Source organism: Ruditapes philippinarum, unplaced genomic scaffold, assembly GCF_026571515.1.
Source record: "Ruditapes philippinarum isolate M1 unplaced genomic scaffold, ASM2657151v2 ctg3551_1_1_1_1, whole genome shotgun sequence".
NCBI classification, from domain to species: domain Eukaryota; kingdom Metazoa; phylum Mollusca; class Bivalvia; order Venerida; family Veneridae; genus Ruditapes; species Ruditapes philippinarum.
In genome coordinates, this window is record NW_026856213.1 from 57,823 (window position 1) to 77,053 (window position 19,231).

General features: G+C 31.2%; 1 long non-coding RNA gene across 1 annotated transcript in view; it reads right to left on the reverse strand.

Annotated features, from left to right (window-relative positions):
• LOC132745812 (uncharacterized) overlaps window positions 1–19,231 on the reverse strand; it is a 73,378-nt gene that overhangs the window by 45,043 nt on the left and 9,104 nt on the right. The window contains exon 2 of the long non-coding RNA XR_009627906.1: window positions 13,335–13,413. This is a non-coding gene — a long non-coding RNA (uncharacterized LOC132745812). The remainder of the gene's footprint in view (window positions 1–13,334; window positions 13,414–19,231) is intronic.

Below are 19,231 nucleotides of genomic sequence, written 5' to 3' on the forward strand. Positions count from 1 at the left end.
TTTCTTATTATTTCGGAGCCAATATGCAGACAAATTTTGATATTCTTTTATTTCGGAGCAATATATGCAGACTAATTTTGATATTCTTTTATTTCGGAACCAATGTACGGACAAATAATGGTTTGCCAAGTATAGTGCCTTTTAAAATAAAAATTTAGAATTTATATTAAAAATATAGACCGAAAGCTTTCTGATTATACACACTATATTGCCTAAAATGTGTGTTTACGAAATAGGCACTGTCGGATGCTGAAAATAAAGTTGTAATTGGTTGGAAATGACTATCATAAATCAATAACTTTGGTTGCTATTGATCTCTGTACTTGTGATTTGTATTTCTGGGAAAGGGACTCTTTGGGAATTGGCCTTTATATGAAATTAAAGAGGTAAAATAGGCCTGGCTGGAAGATAGAAAAGAATTTTACAACTCTAGGATCATATATGACACGCTTGTGCTTCCAGCTGCCAGAACAGTATAGCCAGAAATATATAATCACCTATTATTGTATTACTAATAGAACGATTAACCCATATAACATCCAGCATGCCGCACTGCCTTAACTGTATAGCCGGAAGGATGTCAATGTATTTACCGTCCTACCTTATATGAAAATAACTGAAACTAAGTTAGCTGTTCAGGCTTGTGACAAGCTTCAACCTTCAGGCCGCCCTTATCAGTTGAAATAGAACAGATCACCCAGTAAAAGTTGAAGGAAGGAAAGATAGGTCAAGAGTTTTTACTGGTAATTGACTTCACTCTATTGCTATTAATTGACTTTGTATTCAAAAATTTACTTTGACAAAAATCTTTATTTTCAAAAATACAAAAATTTACTTATTAAAAATACTGTACACCTGAGTTGAGAAAATTTACTTATTTTCAAAACTATCAATACAAAAATTTACTTATAGAAAAATATTAAAAATAATGTACTCCTGAGTTGAGAAAATTTACTTATTTTCAAAACTATCCCACTTCTGACACCATTGTTGTGGTGATGAAAAAATATGTTAATAAGTGGTTTCTAAAAATAGAAGCAGGCCTCTATCCCACTTGGCACCATTGTTGTGGTGTTGAAAATTAAAACCTTTTTGATTTCTATTAATAGAATTTAGTTACTTATTACCTAATGTTCTTAGTTTGCTCAGGAGTACTCTTTAATGGAATAAATTTAATCGTCAGGATGACACCACCCTTTGAATGCAAAGGGAAATAAAACACAAATGTTGAATAAATTTAAATCAACCAAATTTTTAATGAACTAAGTTTTTATTTACATTAAACTGTAAGTTACTTAAAACTAAACAAGTTGAAAATAAGTACTGTAATATAAACTGTTAATATTTAAACCAAAAATATGATAATCAAAATAAACTAGAGTATAAAAGATTAAAACCAGTTGAAAGTTGTTTAAACAGTTATAAATGAAAATATGAAAAGTAACCTTAATGATTCTGTGCTGTTAAACTAATAAACCTAAATAGTAGCAAGCCTTGTTTTAAATCTATGTCAACAAAAATAAAGATCTAATAATTCAAGATGGCTGCCACTTAAACAAAGAAAAAATATTAGTTAATCTTAATTAATTCTGTAAAAAATAATTACTTAAATTACTTACAAATTTATCAAAAATGTTTCAGTGAATTTAGATAATCTCTAAGGTTCATTTAAATGCCAAAGTGCCTAAAATAAATTAAATAATTAATTAATTAACCTTAGAGAGCTTTTAGAGGTCTTACTTTTCCAAAAATTAGCAGCAGAATGTCAAAATTGCCTGAGATGCTTGTATAAATGTATTTCTGAATCCCAGAGGGAGCTAGCATCTACCTACAGGTGGCACTGAATGTAACAACTTATCTGATTGGTCAAATTACAGCCAATCAGAATTTACTTAACAAAATACTCTAGGCTTATCAGTATTTACATAACTATTCTAAAAATAGATTATGATTCTTGGAAAATTTTGCAGCAGCATCATTGACCATGATTATAAAAACATAAAGTTTACAAAAATATTTGTACTAACAATAAAACTATTAACTAATGTCAACTAAACATATTTACCAACATATATAAATGCTAAATCAGTAACTTGTATCCCACTAAGTTTAAAGGCCAGTATAAGTAAAAGTAGAACCATTCTCTATATGTTGTATATAAAGAGTCTTAGGCCATGCTTAGTTACTGTTAAAGAGTGTATCAATAAGTTCTACAAATTATAATTAACATTAAACTATAATGAATGATAAGAATGAAATGTCTATAAAACAATACATATTCAATATGATTAAACTTAAACCTAAGTTAAAGTTTAAACCCTTAATATTTCTTGAAAAATATGTATGAAGGTTATATATGATTTACTTCTTGAGTAATATTATACAACATTATGTAAGGATTATGTAAGCTGTTGTAAGTGGAATCCAACTTTACAACAAATGCAAAAACCAGTTATTACATCACAGTAAAATTAAATAGTCATTTTCATGTTGTTCGAAGAAACTGTGTAACAATGAACGATGGACAGACTGACATCACAAAAGCTCTGAGGGTGAGGTTTAAACTTTAAAAGAAAGGACAAACAGAAATAATAATTTGAAGAGTCTTATAATCTCAGATACCTAAATTCTGTGAACAATTTATGTATTTGTGATTTTTTGACAATGGACATATAGACACAATCAATTGAAATAGCCATCATTTCATTATGCTATTTTTCAATGTTTAAAACCATCAAAATATCTCTTGCAGCTTCAATTGTTTATAATTTGTGAAAATATACATCTGGCACAAAGGTGCATGAGGCACTTATCATAATATATAATTATGTTTTCTTCACTGAGACTGAATTTTGATTCAAGGAATAATCTTAAAAATAAATCACCTGACTGAATGTAATATTAGACAACAAAAAGCTGAATAACTGAAGGCACAAAAACAAACAAGCCAAGATGTTGCAATATTGGCTTCCACATCAACGTCTGCAATATCATCGTTCTTACATAAATGTCCCATTCTGATTTGATTTAAATCATACTAATGTACATGGCCATGACAATGGCAGGGACATTTATTTGGGAATATATGGTTACACTAAAATATATTTAATACAGCTGTCGACTACATTGAACTGAAATGACGTAAAACTGATGTGTATCTATTACATCAAGCACAGTTAAATAAATAAAATTACTATAATTGTGCAAATTAATGCTGCTTAATATGATAATATTTATAATATACATGTATGCATTGATAATATATCATGGTCTGAAAAAATGAAAAATTATTAATAACGGTATACATATTGCTGCAACTCAGGCTCAATATCACACAGAACATCTTGAATCATCATACATAATAGGCTTTATCTAGGTGGCAGTAAAAGCCAGCTCAATGGTATGTAGCCCAACAAATTGTGCGCTTTAGGGCTTTTTAATTTATATAGACGATGATCGCCCTATCTATGAAAAATCAGATTATAAAATCGGTCGGTCTTGCAGTCAAAATATTGAGACTAAATGGTATGTGGCTTTATAATGTCTTTGACTCATTAAATTTACTTTGGAGCAATAACATATGTTTTTCAAAAATTATCTCCCTCTTCCATGATTCGTTTCAATTCCAACAAGGACTGTGGATTCATACATAAGAGGAAGGTATCCTGCTAATTTTTCATAAGGGTCATTGATTCTATTGACTATGATGCAACATACTTTTTCCTTTATGAGACATAATCTTTGCCAAATTTTATTAAAAGTACCAAGAAGTCTGGTGATTCAGACCCACAGTGTTGAATTAAGGGCAAGTGATTGATAGTAATGCACCTTTACCACTTAGCCACAGAGGCCCAAAGCTTGGAGGTGAATACAGAACCAATTTAGAATCAGAACTGATTTATACTTGACCAACAGTCAAATGTATAACATTTTGTAAACTGAGCTTTAAGTTTTGTTAAATGTTTCATGAAAGATAAGTTGGTTTATCAGAAGATAAGACCTTCTCATATACAAACCACTCCTTAATCAGGACATTATCATATATGTCAAATAAGATGGCCAATAAACCTTTAACATCCTTAAGTTTAAGATTTGTACAATTTTTTTTATCAACTTTGCAAATTTTAATAGTATAAAATAAGATAACTCTGTGTCCAAGTATGTTGAAATAATAATGGCAGCTTAAAATAGGTCACTGTTGTATTTTTCTTTCTTCACCCAATGCCATACTAAATTTGTGTGATGGACTGGCCTTAACAGATTTAGTTTCAAAATAATGATTAAAGGGATTTCAGTCTGGATATACTAAATCACGGGCTTCAAACATTGTACTATTACAGTTTTGGTTAGATAGAACTGTCATTATTATATAAGGTATATATATATAAATTGCCACTAAAGATTTGGGGAAAAAATTAGAAGGGAAGCATTAATATTAATTAACATAAAACCTGACTTTCAAACACAGAGTAAACATGTGTATTTTGTTGCTTCAATTTGTCCATTGTTCATAAAAATCTTCACTGCTTTTAATAATCAGTAAGTATACTGTAAATGGGTAAGATGTATGTGTGTGTATGTGTGTGTGTGTGGGGGGGGGGGAGGACAGTGGGGATTAGTTAGATGCTTATTCTCCATATATTGTATCTAATACTATCTATTTTCATCATAATGAAAGTCAGTTACATGTTGAATTACAATTTACTATTTCATGCATATATTTTGTATTTAAATCGAGGTTCAACAATGATTATTTTAAGGCCTCTTCGTGATTTAACGAAAGTCTAACAAATATGCCTTTAGCACCCTACAGAAAATCAAACTGGGATCCCACTGGGATCCTGGTGAGACAATCAAATCCCAGAGGAATATCATCATTTTAGCGGGATGTAAATTAATCCCGGTGGGATAATGGTACAGGGATCCCGCTGACTGGGATCCTCGTGAAATGGCATATCAATCCCACTTAGATTTCCCAGTGGGATCCCATCCTTATCAATTAGATTAACACCAGAAAATTGATAAGCTTCTTAAGAATCACACAGGGGTCATGAATTGTCCCTCCTATAAGGTTAAAGGAAACCATTTGATTATTCTGGTCCTAAAATATGTACAATGTTGGTCCAAGAATCTCTGTCATAGTTGATAATGTCTGAAATTTTGATTATCCGGAAATTGATTTTGTTTACCTTTAGATTTGCTGATTTTGCTTTACTTGGACATGTATTCCACTGGGATAGTGTTGGGATCCCACTGGGATGAGAATGGGATCCCACTGGGAAATTTGGTCAAATATTGTTGGGATCCTGCTGGGATAGTGCTGGGATCCCACTGGGATAATGCTGGGATCCCACTGGGATGAGGGTTGGCTCCCAATGGGAAATTTGGTCAGGATCCCACAGGGATAAGGGTGGAATCTCAATGGGATTCCGACCAATTTTCCCAGTGGGTCACACTGGGATCCCAATTAAAATTCCACTGGGATCCCATCCTCATCCCAGTGGGATTCCCAGTCAATTTTTCAGTAGGGTTAATTTCTGTGTTAACAGGATACAATAATGTATTATTTAATATATAAAATTATACAATATAAACAATGTAATTCAAGTGCAAATATTACGTGTGCATTCAGATAAGATAACATGGATCTTGGGAGCACACTGTTCCATCCTGGCATAATTGACCTTTTGATAGATCATAAATATTAAATGAAGATAGACTTTGTTACCGACAGAAATCAATTTTTATAGGCTACTTTTTTATACTGAAACAATTAAGTTATATTGAGTACACATTAAACTGTCTATATTGCAGTGCTTTTCCTTCCTTAATTTTTAATATGTCCGTAGGAGGTCATAACTGGAAAACTGGGAGTTTTCAATATTGCTAAATAATATTACCATAGTAACCGTGACTCTCAGATTCAGCAATAAACTAACTCTGAAACAAAAGCATAGACTTTCAACTTTACCAATCACTTACCTGAATAAGTGTGTGTATAATAATTTGACCAACTTTATATAACAACAAATTAACCTTCAGTACCCAAGTGTACCAATCAGCCATGGTTATCAGAAAGTTTTTGTAAAGAAAATAGAAAATATACATCTTTTAAAAAAAATATAATCTAACATTTCTATGTTTAACAACAAATAATTTTATGTTCCAAAAGAAAATTTACATCTTCTTTAAAAATCTAACATTTCTATGTTTAACAACAAATACATGTTATTCAATATGTTCTAAAAGAAATTTACATCTTCTTAAAACAAGAGCTGTCGGTAGGACAGCATGCTCGACTATTCTAAGTGCTTGATAGTAAAAAAGCCTTGATAATGTAAAATTTTCACAAAAGGGCCATTTTTTTTTCAAATCCATGTTACAGTTATAGGCCTTGGAGAGAGTCCTATTATGCTCACAACGAAGTGTATAAAATTTCAACTTGTTTCAAAGCACCACGTCAATGAAATATGAAAATAAATTCTAAGGTGGTATGCAACATTAAATGTAGATTCTTAGTCGAAAAAAAGGGGCACAATTCTGTCAAAATGCTTGATAGAATGACCTCCTCCTGTCTACAGGTTGGTGTCATGATGGTGAATAAGTGTGCAAAGTTTCAAAGCCATATGCCAATGGATTTTCAAAATATTTGAGATGGTACACAAACTTTAATGTCAATTCCAATTATAAGTCAAAAAAGGGGCATAATTCTGACAAAATGCTTACTAAGAGTTACCTCCTCTTGTCTACAGATTGGGGTCATGATGGTGAACAAGTGTGCAAAGTTTCAAAGCCATATATCAATGGACTTTGAAAATATTTGAGGTGTTACAAAAACTTTAACTTAAGTGGTTACGGACCGCCGCCTACGCTTGGGTAACTAGGATCGCTTTTCTCATTCTTATTGAATAGTCGAGCTAAAAATAATCTAAAATTTCTATGTTTAACAACAAATGATTATATGTTTTCCAAAAGAAAATTTACATCTTCTTAAATAATAATCTAACATTTCTATGTTTAACAATAGATAGTTCTATGTTTCCAATTGTCAAATCAAAGAGTATTGAACAAAACATTCCAAACATTTCGCTTCAGCAACTAACGTTTGAAACATTTTCGCTCCAGCAACTATCGGGTTGCTTAATCTATTAAAGTTAAAAGCTTAAACCTGAATTGACTGAATTAAATCTGTCACTCTTGTACTGAAAGAAGCAGTTACTAAAAAGAGTATGATTTCAAGGCAAAATGTTTCTTTGTAAAGAACCAATCTTGCTAAATTGTAAGCGTCAAGTATTATAAATGTAATATGGAAACCTTTAATTGATCTTATTTCAAATTGCAGGCTCATGCTCGTTTATCATCGTGGTATATGCTGACTGATTTTCAAAGAATATGGCGTGAACTTTGGGGAAATAAATTTTAAGAAACTTAATTAAAAGTGAATTTAAGTTCAAGTTCTGTTGTTTTGAATTGTAAGTCTTAATACAGATTAGCTTTTTATATTTAGTTAATGTTTGCCCATCAGCATCAGGATATACAAATCATTAAGGAAATTAAAAAACCTTCTGCTTTCACATTTACGTATATTGAGCAAGCTTTGATAAAAAAGTGCTGTTTATCAACTATATTTTCAACTATATTTTCGAAATTACAGTATTTGTACATATATAATTAAATGATTATAATCTAACACATAAAATTTTTCAGATACAAAGGTGCAGCATGGACTGATTGTTTATTATTTAATACACATGCTGAATCAATAGAGAATTTATAAATAAAATCTAGATCATATGCGCAATAAGTGAATATAACACTACAATATGAACGTACAAATGTTTGCTCCTTTTTATCACCATCACAATTTTCATCTACATTGCAATCATATTACATATAACTACAAAGAATTCGGAATTGAATGCATGATGGAAGGTTGTTTGCTGATTCCAGTGAAAGCGTGCCCCGGAGAATATCCGCCGCACAATAAATATGCAAATCATTATTTGATCTTGTCACACAAATATTCAATATCTTACAGTGAAATGTATTATAAGGGGAAGTCGTATATCATGAGGAATGAGAAAACAATTCACAAAACTTGGCGTAGACATGATCATTTCACCGCTGCAACAATAAACGTAACTGGAAAATGCTTTTAGAAATATATTAATGTATGACTATCAGACAAAAGTGCTTTGGAGGGAACATTTTTTCAATATTAAGAGTTAATTATATTAACTGATATCAATATTTGTGCCTCAATTCAAAACTTTTTACTTTTAATTTACCTAAAAACTTTCAATATTTTTATGACACTAATTAGGGCGTAGCTGTGACAAATGCTAAATTAAAGTCATGATTTTTTGTTTCTATTTTAATAATTTAAGAACATGCAGTCTGGTAAAAAGACACTTAATTGTTAGCTGAGTTCTTGTCTTAACTAATGTAACAGTTCAGTAAATTTTGTCTTTTTGTATATGATATAAAAATTATATAAAGAACACTAATTGACTACTAGACTGGTGTGGCTGTTAAATGATATCTTTAGTCTTATAATATTTCTTCTCACTATCACTCTCTTAACTCTCTGTATTGATCTCAAGGTATAACTATCTCCCCCTTTTTCTGAACTTACTTATTCATTATAGCAGGTGTGAAGATGTAAAAAAAAATGCCTTGAACTCATTCATCTCAAGGTGCTGTAAATTAGTTATATTTTTTGTAGTTATAGTTCCAAGGTTTTTAAATTGATATCGATTCCATGAAGATTGAATAAGGTTCCTCATTATCATTCACATATAATATAATACTCCTTTCAAGAGATCAGAAGATAAAATATTGCTCAAGCAAGTGCTATTAAAGGGTGCATACACAAGATGTTGGACTTTCAATAATGCCTTCAAACATATCCATTGCCTCTCATTCATGAACAGACTTCAATCATCCACTGTCTCTCATGAACAAACTTTAATCGATTCCATTGCCACTCATAAACATACCTAGATAATCCAATGATTCACATAAACATGCCTCTCATAAACAGACTTCGATCATCCATTACCTCTCATCAACATACCTAGATGATCTACTGCCTCTCATGAACAGCCTTTAATCATCCATTAACCCAACATATCAACGGCTGTCTCATAAATGGACTTCAATCGTCAATTACCTCTAATAAACATACTTTGAGAGTCAACTATTGTGTCATATGAATAGACTTTAATCATCCATTGCCACTCATAAACATGCCTAGATCATCCATTGCCTCACATGAAGATGTCTCTCATGAACAGTCTTCAATCATCCATTGCCTTTCATGAACAGACTTTAATTATCCATTGCCACTCATAAACATACCTAGATCATCTATTGCTTCTCATGAACAGACTTCAATTACCCATTACCTCTAACATCCAAACAGACCAATGTCTCTCATAAGCATGTGTCGAGGGGTTAGAGTCGATGACTTCAATCCTGTTACCTCTCTGGCGTGGGTTCGCTCCCCGGGAGATGCTTTGGTAGTTTAGCACGGAGGAAGGTAGTCTAGTACTGGTGTTACTCTCCAGGAACGATGGTTAGGAAACTACCCGCCTATATGACTGAAATACTGTTGGGAAATTGTTTAAAGGCGTAAAATGAAACAAACAAACAAACAAAACAAACTCATTAGCATGCAGATTCAATTAAAACCTATGGTCTACAATCATTTAATTTTCACATTATTTATAATGTTTGTTTTCACTGCTCTCAATGCAGCTCTCCTTTAAAACTGTAGCAAATTTCAGTGACAACCAAACAATATTGACATACGGGCTGGGTGTATCATGACAGACAAGTGTTATAAAAAATGTTTATTTCTATAATCTATCATATTCAAGCCATAAATATCAAAAAATCAAATTATACATTGCATTAAATAACAAATGGCCCCCTCAGTGACATAATCACATAAAGTGTCAACTTTAATGTTTTCCATGCAGTTGATTTAAAGTAAAAATCACACAACTTAGACAGAGATGATTTTAACATATCAATTTCACACAATAAAACTTGAAACTGTAATGCCAAACTATAAAGCAGTTATTATAGTGCTGTTAAACATTTTATAAACATTATATCTAAATATGTTGGTCCAGTTCAAACCCCATAAGGACCTTAAAGTCATGTTTCCTTCAGCAAAAGAACATGAATTATAGCTTATAGCTTCCTACACATAACATGAATAATACACATATTTAAGCACTATTTAATAATAGCTTAAAGCAGATTTGAATCTGGAATAAATGCAGTAATTGTGATAAAATACTAAAACTGAGAAGCCAAAATCTATACAATGCTTTGGGGAAAGTGGGGGTGGGGGAATCCACAGGCAGGGAGGGGGCACTTCATTCCCTTAATTTGTGTTGAGTTTTTTGTTGTTTTTGATGTTGTTGTTTTTTGTGTGTGTGTTTTTTTGTGTTTGTTTTTGTTAAAAGGGGAAGAAAAAAATGTACATTTATAAATGAACAACTTCAAGATATTACAGGGAAGCAGCAAACTAGTTCAAAATAGTTGAGTGTCGCTAAATTATTTATCAATTACAAAACAAATTATTTTTGTAAGGCAACATATTATTTATTATTCAACAATTAAAACTTTCATATATAATATCTCATTTGAAGAAATGTTTTCTATCTGAATTTTAAAATCAACAAATAGAAAACCAATCAATCATTTTAATATTTATCATCTCTTGATCACATTTTAAAAGAAAACACTCAATATTAACAAAACATGGCTTCGACTACAATGACACTGCTCATTTATTGAGAAATCTTCTATTGTCTTAGACAACATCAAAGCAGACACTTTGTTTCCAGTGTTACACACAACACACGAGGCCTTTCACTATAAGTGATTGCTGATATACAAATCATCACAATCCTTTAAAAACATTACATTCAATTTTGGTGGGTTTTCCTTTTTATTTTTTTTTCCCCAAATAATTATGACAGTCCTTTTATATAGTCATGAATATTTTATATTCTCATGAATATATATATATGAATATATACATGTAACAAAACAGGGACAAAAAATGCAATTTTTCCACATTCACAGCATTTCTTTTCATGCTAAATAATTTTAGATGGATTTTTCCATCTTCAAATCTGGGCAAAACTATTCATCATTTTAAGGAAAAATGAAAAATAAATTATACTGAGTGAATTATATCCAACAGTGCAGACCTTGATCAGAATGATGGCATAGATCACCAGCAGGGAATTAATGGCAAAACATTGCAAACAAGTTAAAACCCTGTAAGATATCAGCCAACCATATTATATATATAATGTCACCTTAGTGCAGTAATGAGTTAACTCCTTTTAAATTATATAGGGAGTTAACAAATCACTGCACTAAGGTGATGACATATTATGGTACTTGAATACCATTAAAGTTTCAGACACCTGAATAGGATCAGTCACTGTCTAGCCCTATTAAGAAAGTGGACTTGAGGGCAATCAAAATATTGAAGCTTTTTTCCATACCAATTGCAAGCCTATATGATGGCCCTAGATAGCTCACCTGAGATCAATTACTAGAAAGTCATAACAGAACAGAACAGAACAGAGCAGAACATACTCTTTATTCTCTCAGGTACATAAGTACAGTATGAGGAAAATAATAATAAAACACAGATTTAAGTTTGACAAAGGTGTAGGGGGAGACCGTAATAAAGCTTGAAAGTAGAACATAATCCATATAGGTAGATACTGTATAAAAACAAACAAAAATATGTGAAATGTAATGTAAGATTATGCCTATATTCTGATAATTACTTAAATTTGGCCATTAAGGTTTTACAAAAAAATAGACAAATGCTTTAATTTGTCAGGTGATTTCATATTCAACAAACTATTAAAAGAAGAAATAAGTCATTGGATCACAATGGGGATAGGCAATTTTTTACCCCAGGGCCTGATGACCATGATTTATATACTTTTTCAACAAATATCTTAGCACTACTGCCATATTGTTTATTTAAAAGTTAACATGAAAGACTTAAATGAGTTTTCCTATATAAAAGTGTATGTAAAATCATTGACTGACCCCATGAGTGTCAATTTCTATGGCAAAATTTAGATAACTTCTGAAGAGAACCCCAAGATATTGATTAAATCATGCCTTTAACAAAGCTCTGGACATCATAGTTTATAAGATTTTTTAAATCTAGTTAAAGCCCATGACACTGAAGTATGGGACCCTGATCAGGGCCATTTTTAACCCTATAAACATGAATTTTTATAAGCTTTAATGTAGTTACTACATCCCAAATATCTTAATTAAATAAAAGAATTGTAACTTCTCAGGATATTTTTTACAGATTTCATTTTTTTAAATCTTTTAGTTATCTCCTTTGACCTTGATTCCTGCATGCAGACTGGAATCACTTGAAAAAACTAAAAGGGTCACCTTAGGGTCATTCCTGTGAAGTCTGGTCAAAATTTACATAGTGGCTAAGTACATGGTGTTTGAAGAAACTGTGGAATAAAATTGATGATAGAAATCATATTCTATCATTAAAATTCACCTCTGCATGTATTGAGCACTCTGTGCTCAGTTGAGCTAAAACTAAATCAATCCAGCCATTGCCTTTCAATGAAAAATATCAGAAAAAATAACAACAGTTCTGAGACAGGATAGATTTTTCTCATTACATATTCTTCCATATTCTACTTTATGTCGACATTCAGACACCTAAGAATGTCTAATGACGTTGAGAGGTGCGAACAATATTCACTAATCAATCCTTCCAACAGCACTTGTGCCGAGACGGAAGATAAATCAGTTCACATGCCAGCAATCAAACACTTTTCTCCTTTCTACCAACCACCATATAAGACATGTCTTTACAACCATGCATATTATATGCGATGCCCCAGTTTTCTTCCTAAATCATATACAGAGTTTTTTATCCCTAGTCCAATGTATCAGACGTTACGGGCTTGTTATAGTTTATGTCGGTCAAGCCCGACGGTAGCGCTTGGCCAAGAAGCAAAAATTATAACTCAAAGCAACATCACATTTATAGGACTATTTTATCCTCTGCTCTAGAACAGTTATTTCTATGTATGACAGGTTTCATCCTGTCCTGTCCTGTCCTTTCCTGTCCTGACTTATCCTAGCTGACCTAGAACAAGATACAGACCACCATGTTTCCTGGCTGTCACTTTCATCAGACAACATTAAAACCACTCTCCCTTATAAGTGATATAAAATTTGCCTACTAAAGGAGATAGTAACTAAATAAATTGTAAAGTAATTCAGTTTGAAAATTTTTTTCTTACCTGGGATCAAACTTCTTATTTTAAATCCTCTTTATAAACAAGACTCCTCACAGTTTGACTCCAATTATCTTTCATCAACCTGCAAGATAAAATTAATGATGTACATTATAAAAAAAAACATAACATTAAAATGTTTTTATTTACAAAAGTTCATCATATTAAACCACCTAGACAATTTACCCTAAAACAACCACATTTTATGATTTTTAGATGTAAATGTCAAATGTCTATGTTTAGCACAATACTAAAAATACATTAACAAATATTATTATAATAAGTCGTGGTCTGTTATCATTAATGAAACAATGTTCTTTTAAATTGAATTTCATTAAATTTCATTATCATTCTTTTCACATATACAATGTCATATGATGTATTGCTACAAAGCACCATACATTTTACTATACTGTATTTACAGCATTAATTAAATACTCACACGGTATAAAATTAAACACTGAATTACTAAATTAGTAAATAAATCAAAATCTGATAATGCTAACTTAAACTGGCCATTCAGTAACACTGAATTTGTAAATGAATCAAAATCTAATATTAATTTTAACTAACTTGTCATTTACTACCTTTAAAATGATAAATTAATTTAATGCTCACTTAAATCATCTACATGTATGCTTTCTTTAAATTAACTTAATACTCCATCAATCATTAATTAATAACTACTCCCTTAACTTAGTTACACTGTACATATATCTACATTCACAGTATTATTATTAAGTTAAATTAACCCAAATTGCTCTCTTAATGAACTGGCAATTAAAATATAATGCTCTTGCACCAAATGAACATTAGTACTAATAGATTTTTTACCATTCTCATATTGCTCCATCATCCTCACTTTGAATATACAATAATAATAAAAAAACTTGAAATAGCGATTTTTGAATAAGGAAAAAAAAAATTCATTAATATTTTTGGCACTAAAGCAGCTAAGCATCATTAATTCATTAATATTTTTGGCACTTATGCAGCCAAGCAACCATTTTTAGGGGGTAAAGGCCCATATCAACCTCTTGACATAGTGATCAAGGGAGTTAACTGCTGTAGCATGTTATATATTATCAAGAGACAAAGGATTTCTATACGCACTTGAAACAAATTAAATATTTTGTTTTTTTAGTATTTCTATGAAACAGCATTCAAGAAATTTTTAACATTATAATTAATATACTTTTGACAGTTTTTCTTTCTTTAGCATCAAACTATATTTAACCCCTTTGCATGGATATTGTTGTTGCGCATATGAAATTGGAAACATCTGCATATATGATGGAGATATCTTCTTCAGATAAAACTAACAATTAGAACAAAGCAATGAGCAAGCAAAATAATAAAGAAACATTATATAAATATTATTATCTTTTTGTTGGGGAAAACTACAATGTTTTCAACTGTATCCTGTTTTCAACAATATACAATATCAAAGAAAATCTTTGCTTTTGAGAAAATGATGATAATTTACTTAGAGAGTTAAGAATAACCGACTAATGAGACAATTATAATGTGCCACTATCAGATTTAATACAAATTATTTCTTATTTTGCATGTATAATATAACAGTCTGTAAAATTTATCATCTAATTATTTTATTTCTTAGATAGTTTTTTTTAGCATTCCAGCTGTCACTCTGTTTTATATTGATCTACGATTGACTTTAGTCAGCCTGGTGCAAAAATTATAAAAAACACAAGTGTTGAACCTGGAGACCAAAAGGTGTGACAACTTATAATTACATAGTTAGTATAATACATGTACATATATAATCTTATAATACTGTAAAAATTTTCTATGCATATAAACAGTACCATGATTATCTATTTTGATAAACAGTACCATGATTATCTATTTTGTCTAATGTTTTATGTTTTTCATTGTTTCTTTTTCAGTTTGGATGCCCCAAACTGTGACACCTCTTGAACAAATAGTTGTTTAAGTATTCAAAGTAGTGCAAGGAATTACAGCAGCTGCCAAATTCCATGGGCCACCCTGTGGTTCTTTTACATGCCTAATGTAGAGCAACGAAACACAGCACTCTACCACTGGACTACCAATCCACTACTGTCTAATATTTGAGTGTGACATCGATACACTTATTCAAAGCAATGTCTCTTGAGGATCATATTGTTTGATTGTTGGTTATTTGGGTTTTACGTCACACCAATACAGTATAGGTCATATGGCAATGTTCCAGCTTTACTGGTGAAGGAAGACCTCATGTGCCCTAAGATCCGAGCATTATTTTTAGGCACATCAACATTCCGTAAGCTAGCTGGATAGCTCCCTAACATGAAAGAATCTAAAGTCCTTGTCTGGCGGTCAGGGGCAAGTAGTCAAAATACCTTTCATTCAATTTAAGAATTGTAATAATAAACAAAATCATGAAATTAAAATGATCTGATATTACAAATTACCTGTTACTTCCCGTGTTTAAATGTGTCTAAATTTAGACTAAATTCAACACTATATAATGTCAACCGCTCTCGTTTTTTGCCACTTTTCAACCTTTAAAAACACATGATTATGATATATCACTATCCATAAAAGTCAATGACATTAAAGTAACATATTCCTGAACAGTATATTATGATCAGATCAACATCATTCCTCAATAATGAGCAAAGCGAATAGCAGTCACATTAAACCAATGGTAAGAATCTTTTTTCCTGGGCTTTAATGTTATATTTCAAATAAAACTGTGACAATATGATACATTGTATCACTTTTCAATACTCACAGAGAATTATTCAGTGTTTATTTTCCAATACATATACAATGACACTGTTTTTTTATTGTTGGTTGTTTTTTTGCTAAGGGAAGAATTATCAGCAGTATCTATATAAGTATTAGAGCAGATGTTTTTCTTGCTGAATTATTTGATAAGAGCTTCTCTAATGGCTTATACAATGTATTCCTCAATTAACCTCGATTAATTATCATACAAGAACAAAATACACCTCAGCCATTATGTTTAACTTATTGCATGCACCTAATTTATAGTAATGAGCCTTTTTAAAGCTGAACTTTTCCTTCGGTCATGGTATATACTGGAGCCCAACAGTAAATCATAGTGCCTTAGTGTCAGATTGCACAAAAATGCATGCTACTTATGACTGGCTCTTTACTGGAGGCAAAGGACAGTTGTTTTCTGTTCCAGGAAGATTATGGTTACTCTATACTTAAACAAAATTAACACAAACATTTGTGTTTTTGTTATGATATTTTTTCACAAAATTCATTTAAGAACAACAGTGTTATAAAAAAGCCTAGAGTACTGAAAGTGTTTATCAAGAATAAATCTTAGTCTCTAATCACTTTCAAAATAATTTATTGTCTAAAAATTAAGAAATCCTCTCAGTAAAATAATGTAAATCTATTACACAAGTACTTTTAATGACAGCTCCTTGAAGTCAATATTTAAAGCTAACTGCTCAAAGAAGAAGCTAAAACATATGCTGGCATGTTTAATGAACCTAACTTTCGCTGGGAGTATATGATAAAGGCTGCAGACAAAGGGGAGTGGTAGGGGAGTGGTTAAGGTGTCTGCCACTCAGCCCAGGGATAACGGGTTCAAGCCATAACCAGGTCACAACCATGTTTCCTCATATGGCAATAATACTTGTTATGTCCAGAAAACATTGCCAGAACTAATGTTATGCAATCAAGCTAAAATAAATGTTTTTAAAGTAAAGGGTGTGAAATATAAAGGGCAGACAATTCCGCAGCATTTCAGAATCAGAGCTCCAGATAGCGTGCGTATAAGCGTAAAATACGCATAGAAAATCTAAAATACGCATCACTTTCAAAATTCGTGCGTCACAGTTACGCACAACAAAATGAAAATACGCTCGTGTTTCAAAATTTATGCGTGAAAAAATAGAAGTGTAAACATTTGATATGTAGAAAGAAAATGTTTTGAGCATAAAAATACAATATATTTCCATTTTATTGCATTGAAAACTGTCAACAACGCATGTTAAAAACGAAAGTAGCAGGAAATACAGAAGGGAGGTAACTCCCGTAGATCAACCTGTGAAATTATTGATGAAATTTGTACCAGATAATCGTTGTAGGAGTTAACACAGTATTAAGTTTGTTTAGGCATCTATTGACATGCTAATGCCTCAATATAAACAAAAATATATTTTAATTTCTTTAACTTTTGTTGTTGGAACAAAATAACATGTTTTTCACTTGCAGTTTTGTACTCAATATTTTCGTACCCAGTCTACAGTTACGGACAATTTTCTCTCAGACCAATCCTTTTTTTAAGGAAAGATAAAAAAATCTTTTTTATGTTTCTTTAATTCTAATTTCAACTATAATTGTTCAAACTGGAGTACATGATAAGGTACATGCCAACAAAAATAAAAAAATAAAAATATTGACTCCTAGAAAATAAAATAATTTCAGGGCTTCCACTAGTGGAAGTTTGGGAGTCATTTACTCCTTCATTTGGCCTGTGACTTCCGAAAATCAATACTTTTCCTTCTTTACCTATATAATGTGACTTCAAATATCAGAGATTTTGAAGTCTTTGACTTCCAAATTTTGAAAATGGAAGCCTTGATAATTTTGCTGTTTATCCTAAACTTGAGTTCCAGTATACTCTGGAAATCTGACTTTACATGGCATGTTTTGTATTGTTTCACATTAAATCAGTATTTAATTTGTAAAGGTTTTTCTAAAAAAAGAAAATAAACAAACAAACAAACAAACAAACAAACACAACAATAAGTTTAATTTGTTTATAAAAAATGCAAAATGCTTTTTTTTGACAGATTTTACCCCTTAAGTTTTTCAGAATTTGCATTTTACCCCTCACTCTAAATTTTGAGGGGTAAAAACCCCTTGGCCCAAAAAATTATCTGGAGCTCTGCAGAATGCCGACTTAGGTGAAGTTGTGTTAAATTTTCCAGCCAAATATCCTGAATTATGACATGCAAGATTCTAAAGCTGTACTGTCACTATACATCTGATTGTGTAGGTTGCAATCATATGACCTACCGCAATTTATCCATATAGACTTCTATTTGTGTTGCCATATTATCTATGAATATATAAGTTTTATTTTAAGATCATAGTGACCTTGACCTTTTAAGCCGAAAAGCAACAAGCCAGTCTTTTACAGGGCAACCATCCAATATGAAGTCTGAAGTCCTATAATATATCAAATCAGGTAATGGGGATAATGGGGTGGGGAGTGTGGGTTGGACATACCGGTATAAATTCAGAGTGTATTAACCACAAGAAAATTTTCTGATTAGAAGCAATGTTATGAGAGGGTAGCTTTAAGATATTATGAGATATATTCTGTAAAAACTTCACAGCATCTATAAAATATATATTGTAAAAGACAATAATTCATATCCTTAAATGACAGCACAGTGTTATAACATATTGCTAGTAGAATCTTCTGTCTTATTAAAGAATAATGTGAAATTATTGTACTAAATCATGAATGTGATCATATGACTGCCAGTATGAGATAAAATATGATTTTCTGAAAGTTCAACATCCACTTTATTCCAACTAAAACTAAAAGAAATTACATTTGTACCATTAAATGTGATTCATATCCAAACCATTGTTTTTTATTGAAGCTCACGCCCAGACCATGTTCAAATTTAGGAATAGAAATTGCCTCTCATGAAAAGAAAGGGCAATAACTTTTGTTAAGATTCAATGGAATATCAAGTTGTAGAAGCGACTACCTTCTGAGACCTTTATTATATAAGTGATTGTTATAGTCCATAAATACATGTACATTATGTGTTTCATAATTTATAGTACACATTTTAAGTTTCAACTAATAATGCTTGTTCTGCCATCATGATACATATAAATAGGAAATATAAATTCAAACACAGTTTACTTAGCAT